The sequence below is a fragment of the Microtus pennsylvanicus genome, chromosome 7 (genome assembly GCF_037038515.1).
Source record: "Microtus pennsylvanicus isolate mMicPen1 chromosome 7, mMicPen1.hap1, whole genome shotgun sequence".
Lineage (NCBI taxonomy): Eukaryota > Metazoa > Chordata > Mammalia > Rodentia > Cricetidae > Microtus > Microtus pennsylvanicus.
Window position 1 is genome coordinate 88,899,373 of NC_134585.1, and position 14,013 is coordinate 88,913,385.

The 14,013-nt window shown below is 46.3% G+C and overlaps 2 non-coding genes across 2 annotated transcripts; both read right to left on the bottom strand.

Annotated features, from left to right (window-relative positions):
• Positions 1–7,429: 7,429 nt before the first annotated feature.
• On the bottom strand, positions 7,430–7,501 carry Trnap-ggg (transfer RNA proline (anticodon GGG)). The gene has a single exon. It is a non-coding gene; the product is annotated as a tRNA-Pro (tRNA).
• Positions 7,502–9,181: 1,680 nt separating this feature from the next.
• On the bottom strand, positions 9,182–9,344 carry LOC142855214 (U1 spliceosomal RNA). Its single transcript, XR_012911477.1, has one exon. It is a non-coding gene; the product is annotated as a U1 spliceosomal RNA (small nuclear RNA).
• Positions 9,345–14,013: the final 4,669 nt, after the last annotated feature.

Genomic DNA, 14,013 nt, shown 5'->3' on the forward strand with positions numbered 1-14,013 from the left:
CAGACCATGTTTGCTCTATACCTGATGATGGTCTCCCAATACCATGATCAGTGTAGGACCAGTGTGTGTTGGGGGTGCAGAGTTCTTAGAGGTGCATCACCTGGGGGACACTGGCCTGGCTAATGTGGTCTGCAGTCTGGTGCTATCTGAGGACATGGGACCTTGCAGGGAAGGTGGTATTAGTAGGTAGGAGTGCAGATGGAGGTGGACTGGAGCTCATCATTGCTTGTGATGGTTAAGCACCCTCCACAGCCGGCTTCTGGGGGAATGGACACAGATGAAGGAAAAAGTGGACATGTTGAACGAAGACAAGAGAAAGCTGAAAGCAGAGCAGATTTCCCTGCAAGAGTCCTGTGAGGAGACAAGGAGGCTCTGTGAGGAGGCCCATAAGAAGATCTATAACCTCTGGAGCAAGCAGCAGCAGGTAAGCTGAGGCAGCAGGAGCAAGCTGCCCACCTATCTAATCGCACACACACACATATGTACATCATCATGTAACCGTCCACTCAGTTACCCAGCTGACCACCTCCATTCCGTCTAATCGTTCATATCTGGGATCCTTCACAAGTCTCTCTGGGGAGTAACCTCTTGGAACACACAACCTGACTGGAAAACAAATCATCCTGCTCTGGTAGAAGCTGCAGTCCATTGAGGGAGATTAGTAAATCACATTTCACACACCTACATGTCAGTACGGTAGGAAGGGTTCTATGCTGGGAGCCACATAGGGAGAATCACAGAGCTTTGAGTGAGTGTGTGAGTGAGGACAAGGGGCTGGGGATCATTTGCTTGCTAGAACAGAATATTTCTGTTCCGCTTAAGCTACCAGGCCAGAGCTCTTTGGATCTCCCATCTCCACACAGGTAGAGCTTCCTATCTTTTTCTGCCTCATCATCTTATTGCTAAATGGTTCTTTTGGTAAGAAAGAGAAAGGACTTGGTGTTTTCTCTCAACTTTTACACATTTTCACTATTTTGGAATTAATGTGTTTTATAATACAAAAATTCAAACCCCAGAGCTTTCTTGAAAACAAAAAGTGGACTTCTTTCCTTTCACCGAACTGAGGTAACCTCCCAGGAAATGTCTGGTTTGTCTCGTTGGCTTCACAACACAGAACCTGACAGGAAAGACCAGTTGAGGATGTGTGTCCTTCTCTGCTCTGGGTGAAAGGTGACTGTCCACTAACGACTTTCCTGCATCCTGTTTTGTTCTTCTTTTCATCATTGCCTGCTACCATTTTTCTTTCACCTTTGTCTAATCTTGGTTCAGTTGGCTTTGTCCTTGGATCTTGGCCTGGATTTTATTCTTTAAGAAATTCTGAACAAGCCGGGCGGTGGTGGCGCACGCCTTTAATCCCAGCACTCGGGAGGCAGAGGCAGGCGGATCTCTGTGAGTTCGAGACCAGCCTGGTCTACAAGAGCTAGTTCCAGGACAGGCTCCAAAACCACAGAGAAACCCTGTCTTGAAAAACCAAAAAAAAAAAAAAAATCTGAACATAAATAAATAAATAAATAAATAAATAAATGAAATTCTGAACTGCAGAGGTGTCTCCCTCCAGCAGAAGTCTCATAGCCATGCTGGGCTGTGAGAACAGGCTGTCTTAGTGCGGCCCACTTAGGCTCATCATAGTCTAAAGCACTCACTGCATGTTGTGTCTACAGCGCTCAGAAGCTGCTTTCATTCCCAGCTTCTTTACACTGAGTTAAAGTTGGCCTGATGAACGTTGGCAGAAATGAGGACCTCCCCCGGCATTGCTATGTTGTAAAATGGTGTAGCCCTGGGAGAAGCTATGTATAATTTTTCAGAAACTTGGATTGCAGTCTCAAGATGACCCTGTGATCCCAGAATGGGAAGGAAGGGTCCACAGAGAATCTAGGGGACACCTGGGTTATAGAAACATTCCTCAGAGCACCGCCAAACCAGAAAATATTCAAATGCCCATCATTGATGAGTAAAAATTCAGTGAAATCAGGCCCTGCCATGGAATACTGTTAAGCAGGAAATAATACATACACTCATTTGGCCATGAGTCAGTCAGCCTTCTGTTACTTAGAGAAATCCCCGACATAATCATCTTACTAGACGGAAAGGTTTATTTGACTCCTGGTTGTAGAGATTTTCTGGTTTTCTGAACTCATTCCTTGAACTCATTAGGCCAAAATTGAGGTAACCTGTGGTTCACAGAGTTCCTTTGGAGGAAGCTGCCCCCCTTGGAGTCACTGGGAAGCACTGAGTGAGAGCAGGGGGCTGGTCCACCACCAGGCAGTGGTCCTGTACCACGGAACTAAGCCTTTATTGTACAGTCTGGAAAACTTGCTATGCAAGCATGGCTAACTGGGTGAAGGAAACCTGGCATCCACCATTTTGTGGCTTGGGTTTCTAAGGCAAGCACTTCATTGACTGCTCTGTCCACTGTGTTCTTCTCCCAGGGACCAGGCGTGCATGTAGTGCATAGACACACAGGCAGGCAAAACACCCACACATACAAAGTAGAAATAAAATGAAAACTTACCAAAACAGAGACAGAGTTCACAATTCTCACCACATCACCCCATCCCTGTGCCTGGGTTAGGATAAAGGTGGAGAGGGTGTGGGCTAATGAAAGTTAACTCTCTTCTCTATACGATCCCAGGTGATCTCTTCCTCCATTAGTGTTCGCTAGGAACTACACATGGGGATGCAATGCAGTGTGCTTGTATGTGTGCATCCATGTACTTCTGTGTGTTCAGGAGTGTGTGTGTTTGTGTGTGTCTGTGTGCATGCATGCACACATGTTTACGTGGGTGCAGACAACCCTGTCCTAAGAACACAATTTTCTAATGATTAGGAACAACAAAGACTGGAGAAACATCTTCATTCCCTACTGAAGCCGAGAAAACTGGTTACCCAGCAAAAGGACTCAGCAGGAAAGCTGCAGCATCACTTCACGGAGTCCCAGACGAGGTAGGAGCACGGATTGGCGGAAGATGGAGCCTAGTGGATTCCCTGTACCTGGATCTCTGTCCTCTTTGGGTTTTATTCATTTGGCAAGGCTCCCAGCCACAGCCAGGGAGAGAATACCTCAGAGTATCGAGTTGGCTAATACCAGGAACTTATGTCCAGGAAACAATATGTTTGGTTATTGGTCTTTTGAGGATCGTGTCCCCTTCTTGTGAGAAGCAGGAGGTCAATTGTGAGGGATGGTGTGTCCTCTGCCACTTTATTTTCCTTCAGGAATGTCACATTGAGAGAGAAGTTTCTAGTCTGTGGCTGATTTGAATGCAGCCCACTCCTGCTGGTTGCTGGCTCTCTGCAGGGTTCATCAGTTTCCTGTGAGAAGATTTACTCTGGCCATAAACAGATTAGGAGCTGACAAATGAACCCCATGCAGGTTCTGAGCTGTAGGAATAATCAGAGCCTTCTCTGCAATGTTGTGTAGGCTCCACTAGAGGGCAGACATGGAGTTTTACAGGTTGTTCACATTGACCTGGTATCCAATCATGGCCCGGATTATCTTTCCTGAACTGTGACTCAGACATTGACATTTCTCCAAATTAATGTTTTTGGGCTGTTGGGAAAATATACTCTTTTTTTTTCTAGTCAGCACAGTGTATTTTCCAGTTCAACTTTTAGCAGTTTTTAAAAGTTGAGAAAACATCCAGCCCAGGATGTCTGTGACCCTTTTCCCTTGGGGGAAACAGGGAATGAGCTCAGCTAAAAGGTGACGCTGGATTGTGTAGCTAGTGGGGGCTCAAAAGCTGGCATGGGAGGGCCCCACCAGGCCTCCGTCCTAGCTGTCCATCTCCTCTAGATCTGAACATCTCCAGCATGAACTGGAAGAGACCACAGCCCAGGAGGAGAGGCTCCTGCAGATGGAGCTGCTGCAGCAGGAGCACTATGTGCCAGGCAAGTGAGCCACCATGGAGCCCCATTCCCACCAACCTGGATATTCATGGTGTGGGTTTTCTTCCTTGACTTTATTTTACTAAAGTTGAATAGGTCCTGATTTTTTTTTCTTGCCTATGCCCCAGAGAGACAGTTTCTATGTCTGATTTCCACTTCTTCTCTGACAGCACCTCTTAAGAGAACTGAGAAGGCAGGAGAAAGCCAGAGACGCCTTGAAGGCATGACATTCTACTCTCCAGGATCCACGCCTCCTCTGAAAAAGCCACATCCTTTCTGCTGTGAATTCAGCATTGAGGAAAACATCAACCTACCATCAGAGGATCCAGCCGCAATCTGATCCACCTCTGTTGGCTCACATCCAGAGAAAAGACTACATCATAAATAAGCTTGAGATTCAGAGGACACCCCATGAATTACACAGAAACCTAACATCCATCACCTAGTGGCCCTGGTGTGGGTAAAACAACATGGAGGGAGTTATGTGGGTGAACAAGAGTTAATCTGTCAGCTACTGTCAAGGGCTTTGGCAAGCTGACTCCATATGTGATGTGGAATCTGACAAGGAAGACTCTGTCACACTGCTATCCAGATAGACCACACCCAAAGCCTAAGATTCTCTCTCTAGTGCAGAGCTGACGCTGACCCCATATCACGCACAAGTGTTGGTGATGATAATTCCCTACAGAGACTAATCCACTTCCTCTTGTCTCATGTTATTGATTTCCTTTTACTTAAAGAAAATTCCAAAGGAAAGTGGGAATTTTGCTTAATTTTGTTTGGTTGGTTGTTTTTGTTATGTTTTAGATTGTTTTGGTTTGGTTTATATATTGGGATATCTGCATTAGTTTTTTTTGGGTTTTCTTCATCTTAGTGTAAGGTTTTGTTATCTTTTGTTATTTATTTTGTTCTTTCCATTGTTTTAATAGTTTGTTAAGGTTACACACTGTCTATAATGACCGCTGTCTTAAAGCCCCCATTGAATAAATGAATGCTTTATGAATAAAAAGCAATTTCCAACTTCCCACTCTTAAGACTCTTCTTTAGTCAGGCGAGCTGTCACACTCCTGTAAACCCACAACTCACAGGCATGGATCTGTATCAGCAAGTTCCAGGCCACTTGGGCTGCACAATGATTTCCCAGCCATGGGCTACACAGGCAGATGGCACCTTGGATATGGATACGGATGGCATGGCCTGCTCCGTGTATACCCAGCAGTCTACAGAGAAACTAGACATATCGCATCCTCGGGGTCATATATTCAGCGTCAGTAGAATGTGGTACACACACTGTACAACACGTTCATGACATCATCATGCAGAGAAAACTAAAGGAAAACACAATTAACTGTAGCCGAGGGTTTTCTGTGTTCTGAGCTGTCCGATTGATGCTTATAATTACTCTGAGGCTTAATATTAATTATAATTGTTGGCAAATGACTCAGGCTTATTACTAGCTAGTTCTTACATTTAAAAGGACTCATTTCTATTAATCTGTGCATTGCCACATGGCTGTGATTTACCACTAATTCTCTGGCATCCCACTCCTCCAGTGGCTGGCTACATGGCATCTCCTAGACTCTGCCTTCCTTCTCTCTGTATCTCTGTTTGGATTTCCTGCATAGCTATAATCTGCTTGACCCTTGGCCAAATCAGCTTCTTTATTAAGCAATGGCAGTAAAACATATTCACAGCATACAGAGGGGCGTCCGACATCACACAACTACATTGTTCCTGGCCTCTCGGGAAATGAGAACATTCAACAAAAGAGTGTACAAAAAATAAGGAAATGCAAAGCAGTCTTTCTCTGGTTTTCTTGAAACGTGGGTGATATGCAAAAATGATAACCGCCCAGCAGAAATAATGTCCTCCAAGACATGTTGAGTCATTTTGTGGTGCTTTTATTTCTATTGTGGGTGTTTTGCCACTACATACATGCAATTCCCAAAGTAGCCAGATGAGGGCAGTGGATGTCACCCGGCATGCACCTTAAAGCCGTTTATTTGCTGTCATGTGTGTCTTCTTAGACAGCCAAAAGAGCTCTTAATGCATGAGCCACCTCTCCAATCCCTGCTCTTAACTTTCTCCTCCCAGTCATATGTGCTCTGCTAATAGATTGGATCACCGCAACCAAAGACAGAAGTTTCTTGAGACCTGTAGGGACAGGTCTATGAAGTAGGCATGTTAATTGTCTTAGGCTGCCACACATCCATGCAGGGCTCACATAGGTTCCGGACCCAGCCCCAGCATCGCTGACTGTCAGACTGGAACGGATTTTCTTCACCTCTCATCTAGGATGACAGTGCAGGTTAGGACTGTCTAATGAAATGCAGAATTTGAGAAGACCCTGCTGGGGGTAGAGGTAGGGTAAGGAACCCCTCTTGATAGTCAAACTAAGCAATAGTTGGAGGAGCCTTATGACTAGCTGGAGTAAATGGAGCCTGTGGAGAGTGTTTCTGTGCAAGACTAGAAAAAGGGAGAGAGATGGTAGATAAACGATAGATAGATAGATAGATAGATAGATAGATAGATAGATAGATAGATAGATGGATGGATGGATGGATGGATGGATGGATGGATGGATGGATGGATGGATAGATAGATAGATAGATAGATAGATAGATAGATAGATAGATAGATAGCAGATAGCCCAGAGACCTAGGGAAAAACCTTTTTTTTTAGACCAGTAGTGTTGGTTTTACCCTAGGTCTCTGGGCTATCTGCTACTGGCCTATCTACTATCTGTCTATCATCTACTCTGGTTCTTGGTTACCCAAGCAAGTGCTGGGTGTGGGTTCCTTCTTGTGGAGTGGGCCTGAAGTCAAATCAGACACCGGTTGACTATTCCCACACGTTCTGCACCACCATTGTCTTTCATATTTTGTAGGCAGGACATTTTGTAGGTCAAAGGTTTTGTGACTGGGTTGGTTGGCGTCTGCTTTTCTCTTTCAATAGCCCACAGAGTACCTTCCCTCAGCCAAGAGACTAGAAAGTAGGGATGCAGGCTTCCTGTATGACCCAGCTTGACTTCCCCATGTTCCATGTGTGGATGTTACCTCAGCAATGGAACCCACTTGCAGTTTTTGGAATTGAATGCAGCCCAGTCCTACCACTGGAATGAAGCCTGGTGAAGGAGATGGCCAGTTGAGACTCCATTACTAGGAGCCATCACTAGTAATAGAGAGGGCAGAACATAGAAAACAAGCTTTCCCACTAATGTGTTATTACTAAAACAAAATACCAGATAGGAACATTCAGAGTGAGCCTGCATCAAAACCAGGGGTAGCGGTGTTGCTCAAAGATGGTGCTTACTATGCCCTGGTCTCAGGGTGATTGACAATGAAGGCGATTTTGTGTTTCCACCTGAGACAGCGTGATCGACAGCGAAGACTCCAAACTGCAAACTGTAATAATAGTGTTTGAGTTCCTCCATGTCAGCAGGACTTGAACTAGGGAGACTGGGAGACTGGAGTCTGTGTCAAGATATTAGCTAGGCATGGGGACACGGGGCCAAGAAAGCAGCACACCAGACGGGAAGGACGATAATTGCCGTGACTCGGATTCGAACCGAGGTTACTGCAGCCCCAATGCAGAGTACTAACCACTATACGATCACAGCGAGCCACACCGAGTGATGTGCTCTATAGCGGATGCTCACCCAAGCCTCAGTCAAGCTCAGCCCGGCCAGGACCGGCCTGTGCTGCAGAAATGATTCCTCTAAAGTCGCTGGGTTGGGAGTGGCGCCGAGTGCACGCGTCCGTGCCTCGGTTGGGTGGTGAGGGCAGTCGCTAACTGAAGTCTGTGGATCGATACCACTCCTGCAGGTGTAGTATTTCCCCCAAGCACGTGACAGCCTTTCATTGCCCTCCTCTCCGTGGTGGCTGGGCCACCTGGGGAGGGGGCGAACTAGAGGTCCAAAGCCTTCCCTAGACGCCGCCCACCGGCAGAGACCAAAACCGTCACCGCCAGTCCCCAGACTCCATACCAAACACAGCCGGGCCTGCCCGTTTCTGTGATTTATTTTGGTTTTTCCACATCCCATGGTTTTCGAAATAAATCGGTTCCAGGGTTTTGTGATTACGAATTAGGCTGTGGTCGCCTAATTTATATGCATATGAATTGTCATATGCATATCTTTAGCCATTGGTGGAAAGTTTACCTATTTTATTAAAATCTGGCCCGTTTCCTGTGCTTTGGTGACTTGTTGTCCATAATTTTCCTTCCCACTCCCCAAAAAATTAGCTTTGTTGTTTTTCCTGCCAGAGGCCAGGCCATAAAGAGACAGCATGTGACAGGTAAGGAAGGTCCTAAGTACGTGAGCTGGGTTTTTCGTGGGCTTCGGGAATTTCTGAGAAGGATGTAGGGATGTGCACTTTCCAGTTGCCAAGTTAGCACACAAGTGGCTGCAAATTTGGAAAAGTTAGACGCCCAAAAGTTGTAATTCCTGGGTGGCTTTGAACCACCAATCTTCTGATCAACACTAGAACCCACTAACCGACTGTGCCACAGCCACAGTTCATAAGGCTTGGCCGAGTCTCCTATGTGATTTCGGCTTCACTGCGGCGGCCACACCTGGGTGGCCCACCTTGCGGGGCCGAGCATCCGCGTGTCCCACGGCCGCTTCCCGAGCTCACGCGAACGTTATGGACCCGGCGCCTCCGGGACGCTGGGACCCCGCAGCTACCCGGGTGTCGGGGCCACGGGGATTCCACGCTGGCGGACTCACCGTCCAGGCTCCCAATAGGACTCCGCGAAAGAGACCAAGTGAGCTTAGGGTCCGATCCTTTGCAAACCCGGAGCACGGGCACGCGAGGAGCTGGTCACCCCAGGTGTGTGCTGGAGCCTCGGCGCGGCCCCGCGTGGGAAAGGCCAGTGCGGTGCCAGTGCTCAGGGGGTACAGACGGGTAGGAGAAGGAGGGATTTGACCTGGAGTAGATTGGGACGAGGGTGGATGCGACTGTGACCACACACCGCAGGGATCTGAGGCGGAGCCGGGTGGAACCCAGGACGTCTCCGCGAGAATGGTGACTATGAAGAGACTGGAGCTTATGTTTAGGGATATATAAAACCACGAGGGGCGTTTCGTTTTGTTTTTAATTAACCAGAAGAATTGCTCCTTAGCAACAGTTGATGTCTTTCAGCTAGAGGTGTGCGGAGTCAAGGAAGGTGTTAACTACCAGGCCAAAATCTAAGATAACAAAAGATCACTTAAGGCAAGATCAGCCACCTAGACACATACTAAGGGAAATAAAAGGAGACAGTAAGGAGAAGGAAACAATAGCTACCTCTCTTTAAAACGAAGATGAGAGCGCAAACTCAGTACCCACTAGCAAAAATTATGAAGTCGAGTTTCCCACATTTGGGGAAATCGCAGGGGTCAACACACCCCAAGTGCAATGGGTAAGCCTCGCCCTGGGAAAACCACCTACGTGATCATGGCATCTCCCCTGCCAGGTAAGTATGTTTTTCTCACCCGCAGCCCCCACTCAGCCCCACCGGCCCTGCACTCTGAACTCACGGTCACTTCTCCGCTTTTTCCAGGATCGCCCCGGATGCGCACACTCGATTCATGCTCCCCGCTGCCACCAGCTGACCCGCGCTCTCTTCCACGCCGCCCGCGTAGAAACCCCTCGCATTTCCGCAGAGGTTGCGGATGCAGCAGCCCCTGCGCGACCCTCATCTGCATAGACCACGCCCCCAACTGACACCCAGGGGTGACACTGCACCCATCTCCTTCGCCCCGTTGGCTTGGTGAACTTTCTTGCTGGATGGAGTGTTGCAGGACCAGAGACAAATCATTTTGTATTATCTCCCACCCCAAATAGCCTATGGCTGCTCACCGCCGTGGCCTAACTGCCTTGTGGCTGGTTTTGGTGCATAGCGACAGACCCCTGTCTTCTGCCAATAGGAAGTCAGAGAAGCCAGGCAGCAAGAGAGCCAGCCCTACAGCAGAGGTCTCCAGCTTCGGTCGAACCTGCCTACCTCATGTCTCCACCACCGCAATTTACAAGACTCTTGATGTATGGTTTTCTCTGTTCTCTTCTACAGAAACACCATGAGACTGACGCTATATGGGGACATGGTATTTGGGATGACCCGAGTCTGTGTTTCTGGTCCAGGGGACCCACTCTGCCCTCTCTGGACCTCCTCAGGCTCCTACATATGTGTCTTGAACACATACAATCAGGCACAAATGCCCATACAAAAAAATAAGTACTCTCTTTTCTGTGTTGTGTATGTGGGGGAGTGGCAGGTGTGTCTGAGCCATGGCTGGCATGCGAACAATGCATGGAGGCCAGCGAACAATGTTTCTGGCAGTCGGATCTCTTTCTGCTGTGCCTGATCTGTGGAATCTGACTTTTGACAGATTTTATAAGAGGCAGTGATAGTTTTTAAGAACTCTAAGTCCTCGGGGTTGGGTTGGAGGTGAGCCTTGACAAAATGAGACAGAGCCTGACTATTAGGATGAAAGAGCTGATGTAGGTCGGACAAAATTTGCCGAGTATCAGGGGGTGATTGTGAGAATGTGGGTGTACCTCCTGAGGTGATTGAGGTAAGTCTAGGCCCTGGAGGGCTGCTGCCCTGGCTGCTTGGTCAGCTCGGTTTTTTCCTGGAAGGAGCTGTCAGTCTGATGAGACTGGCAGTGATTATAGTATATTCCTATAGTATATTCCTATGGTATATTCCTATAGTATATTCCTATGGTATATTCCTATGGTATGTTCCTATGGTATGTTCCTATGGTATGATCCTATGGTATGTTCCTATGGTATATTCCTATGGTATGTTCCTATGGTATGTTCCTATGGTATATTCCTATGGTATATTCCTAAAGTATATTCCTATCGTATATTCCTATAGTTTGGGGGAGATGGGAGGCTTTTAACAAGGCTATAATGTGGCCTGAGTTAGTTATGGATCCTCCTTTTGTTGTAAGAAGCCCGTGCTCTTTCCAGATAGCAGCATGGGCTGGGAGAATAGGAAAAGCATATTTGGAGTCTGTGTAAACATTTAAGGATTGTCCCTGTGCCAATTGGAAGGCACGGGTGAGGGCTACTAATTCAGCCTGCTGGTTAGTTGTATGGGTGGGGAGTGCCTGTGGCAGCCCCACCTCAGTATCTGACACTATGGCAAGCCTGCCCTATGGGTTCCCTCATATAAACAGGAGGTGCTATCTGTGTGCCAGGCATAAGTGGCATGAGACAATGTGTCCTCCTGTGTGTCTGAGGGGTGGGGCAGTAGTTCCTCTGAGGTTTCTATGCAGGAATGAGATGGAGGATAGTCGGGATTAGGTTGAGGGAGAAGATTTGAGATATTGTGGAGTGGGCAGGATTGAAAAAGTGAGTGTGGCATCTTCCACTAGTGTCACTTGGAGGGAAAGAACTCGAGAAGGAGGTAAGGTTTGTAAGCCTTTAGAGGGTAAGAGATGGGACAGGTTGTGGTTGGAAAAGATGGTGGTGGGTGACCCAAAGGTTAATTTCTTTGACTCATGAAAAAGAAGCTCAGCAGTCGCTAAAGCCCTGAGTGGTAAAGTCTAGCTTTTTTTGTTTATGGTTTTTTGAGACAGGGTTCTCTGTAGCTTTGGTGCCCGTCCCAGAACTAGCTCTTGTATCTTGTAGACCAGGCTGGCCTCGAAATTCCAGAGATCCGCCTGCCTCTGCCTCCCGAGTGCTGGGATTAAAGGTGTGCGCTACCACCATCTGGCTTAAAGTCTAGCTTCTTAGGTGTCAGGGCCAGCCTCGACAAAAATACCAGAGTGGGGGTGTAGGAATTTAGAAATATAGTAAAGAATATGAAGACACAAATGAAAATAATAAAACGCAGAAACATATAGAATAGTTTCGGGAGGGAATTTTTCAGTGAGTACTGGAAATTCGCCCATGTTTAATTTCCAACTGGTTAATATACCCCTCAGTGGGTCTCCACAGACTGGTACATTACAGGTGCAAAGGAAGGTCCCAGCTGATGCTCTAGGACCCCAAGGGCATACCCCTCCTTTTCTGTTACATAGAAGGAAAAAGGATGAGTTAGGGAGATGGAGAGGTGACTCCTGGATAAGGACCTCTTGGGGTCTCTGAAAGGGCTTAGTAATGGGAGGGGGGAGAAACTCCTGTGGAGAACCTAGTGTCCCGTTTAGTAACATTCTTTCTTGGTTCTTAAAAGCAACTTATGTGTATTTTACAGTCAGTCCTCGTTGACTTAATTATTTTCACATCATCTATCATGATGCTCTGGTTTAAGGAAACCAAAAAAGGGCAGGGGTATTTCTTCCCTAGGAAGAAATCCGCCTCAAGCATTAAAAATAGCAAAAATGTCTTCCAGCTGACTGGAATTTCATTTTGAAAACACAGTTTTAAGCTATTTGAAAACATTTAGGTTGCCTCTATAATAAGGTACATTATAAAAGGTGAAATAAAAATTTCACTTTTTTTCATAAACTATTTTTTTAACTTCTGAGATTTTTGCAAATTTCATATTAACTGTGCTTTTATTTCACTGCACCCATGTTTTTGTGGATAGTGAGGTACATGAGCCACGGCCCAGAGGGCAACTTGTGAGACTTTGTTCTCTTCTCGCACCATGAGGGATCAAACTCAGGTCATGAGCTTTGGTGGCAAGTGTCTTTACTCATAGAGCTACTTAGGTGGCCCCAAACGCCAGCTCTTAAAACACTGACAAAAACCTTATTTCTGGAAGACTGTTCAATATAAGAAAGACACTTTTTCTTTCTTCAAGGGGGTAGTATTAGTGTTTATCTTGTTTTTAAATTTATTCCAGGAACCCATGGGGCCGTATTGGCTAGTTTCACCTGCCAACTTTGCCTGATTTGGAGTTAGGAGAAGAGACTCTCGACGACCAACGCTGTAGATCAGGTGGGCCAGAGTGAAGTGCGTGTCTGCATATCTCTGCAAGGGATTGGTCTTGGTTGCTAAGAGATGTGGAAAGACCCCGTCTTTGCAGGCGGCATCATCCCATAGGAAATGGGTCTACAACAGTGTACCCAGGGGAGTTTAGCTGAGAGCGAGCAAGGATTCGTGTGTTTATTCTCTCTGCTCTCGACCACAGATGTGGTGCTTGACTTCCCAGTGTTGGCTTTTCCACAATTATGGGCTATCCCCTAAAATTAGAAGCCAAACAAACCCTTCCTTTCAAAGAAGCTTTTTGTCAGGGCATTTATCATGGTAGCAGGAATGAGACTAGAACAGGATAGAAATATTTTTAATGAAATTTCTAATTATAAATGTTTTAACAAAAAAGTTTTTTTTGAGGGGGCTGGAGAGATGGCTCAGAGGCTAAGAGCACTGACTGCTCTTCCAGAGGTCCTGAGTTCAATTCCCAGCAACCACATGGTGGCTCACAACCATCTGTAATGGGGTCTGGTGCCCTCTTCTGGCTTGCAGGCATACACACAGACAGAATATTGTATACATAATAAATAAACACATATTTTTTTTAAAAAAAAGGTTTTTTTGAGTTGTGAAATTTAAAAACCTAGGAAATATAAACCACCAGCAAACCCAATACCCAGAGACAACAACTGTAAAATCTTTGACACAAACACTGGAAGAACCTCTTACTTGTCATATGTAGAAGCAGTTATGCGATACATCTATGCGTCTGTGTCTATATATCTATGCACATATGTGTACTTTTATAGCAAAATATTCTGTAATTCAATGCACTTTATCAATAAGTGTTTAGCTTAGTCCCACTTTATAAATATAATAATAGCATTTTAAATGGTACACGCCAAATACATAATCCTGGTCTCATAACTAGCCTTTTGTTACATTGTTGCTTCTTCAAGCTGCATGAAGACAAAACATTTTGGCAATGCTATCTCAAAGTTCCTTGATCACCCCAGTTGACAGTCATCAACAGGTAAAGTGTCTTAAACATGTTTAGTCTTAAGAGACCGTGCACTGCTGCAGCTTTATCTCTTTAAGAGACTGCAGAGGCTTCACTCTGATGGGCTAGACTTGCTTATCTGGGGGAAAAGCGACACTTCAAATATCTGCTCTCTTTTCTTCCTGAAAGGACCGCAAAGCATTCTTCTTTCTCACCGAAGACCAGCTTGAGTCTGGAATGACGGGTCTGGCATAAATCCCTCCCCCTCCCACAGTCTCTTCC